Consider the following 1,441-nt stretch of genomic DNA (forward strand, 5'->3'; position numbering starts at 1 on the left):
ATATATATAGCCCTAAATTTGCAGGACTTGTGCCAAAATTTGAAACTATTATTCCCTGACAGTAAAGAAGACTCCAAGTCGTTATGAATCAGTTTTATTACTGTTGTGCATCGATTTGTGCTACGTCTCAAAAGAACAATGTCATTTATTCTGCAAATGATCGACTTACTGCCCCCATTTCAAACATTTCTAACCAACGAGGAGCTGTCTGAATACGTTTACTCGACCTGTTAAAAATAGCTGCCAAAACCCACTCAAGCCACATAGTTGTATAATGGGATCCCGGGGACCCTGCATATATAAAAAAAGATGGTCTCTGTTTAAAAGCTCGATCAGAATGGACTTGAGACCTCGAAATAACAATAATAACAATTAACATCAAGGTGTAAAGAAATAACCATAAACGGCCAAGTCTTTCAATCTACAAAGTATCTCTCATTCCTCACTTATCACCAGAACAAATTCTGGGAGGAGAAGGTCTCAGTAATGGGCGTAACATCCATGAAAGTTGACCTCAAGTTCAACATCGGAAGACAAAACGCTTGAGTGCACACGGTCAACGATATCACCTTCCCAGTCAGAGGAAAGGAAATTGAAGATGTCTGTCGTTTCACATATCTGAGGAAGAGTTGTCAGTAAAGAGGGTGGACCAGAATAGGAGATAGAAATAAGGATTAGCAAAGCTACAACGGCTTTCAAGATGCTCAAACTCATCTGGCGATCACAAAGTTCTTCACTGACTAACTCCAAACATCTGTGAATAGATGTATCTGTAAAATCCTTCGGGTGAAATAGCGAGACAAACAAAACCTTGTGGCAACAGGTGACCCAGCAACCTATCGAAATCCAGATCAAGAGAAAGAAATGGGATTCAGTAGGGACACACTCTAGGGAAACATGTTTCCAACATTACAAAGCAGGTCCTCTGATTGGCACCACAAAGGGAAATTGAGCATGGAGAAGTTCCCCCAAAACTGATGCATTGGTAGACCTGGGGAAAAAAAAAACAATCCAGAGCCTGAGATCGAGACATATGAGGATCTCTTGTTGACACCTGGAGTCAAAGGAATTTCGAATATATATATATTTCTATGTGGCTTGCTTGTTTGTTGTACCTTGTTTATCATTTTGTCCATGTTCTTTTGCCACGTCATGTACCCAGTTATGTATCTATGTGTACATGTAGATGAAGGTATGTACATACATGTACATATATATGCATATACTCATATATTGTTTATATATATATATAGATTCAAAATTGAATGTGGTACTTATGTTTAGGCACCAGAATATAGTATGGTATGGTATTATACAAAGACCATTCCAAAAAACTAGGTGATCAAAAAATCAAAATAAGCAACACGGATTTCAAAGATGATTGCAGTACGCACGTTTCATGCTACTCCATTTATTTCGCATTACTTAAATAAATGGAGTA

The sequence above is a fragment of the Octopus bimaculoides genome, chromosome 4 (assembly GCF_001194135.2).
Source record: "Octopus bimaculoides isolate UCB-OBI-ISO-001 chromosome 4, ASM119413v2, whole genome shotgun sequence".
Taxonomy (NCBI): domain Eukaryota; kingdom Metazoa; phylum Mollusca; class Cephalopoda; order Octopoda; family Octopodidae; genus Octopus; species Octopus bimaculoides.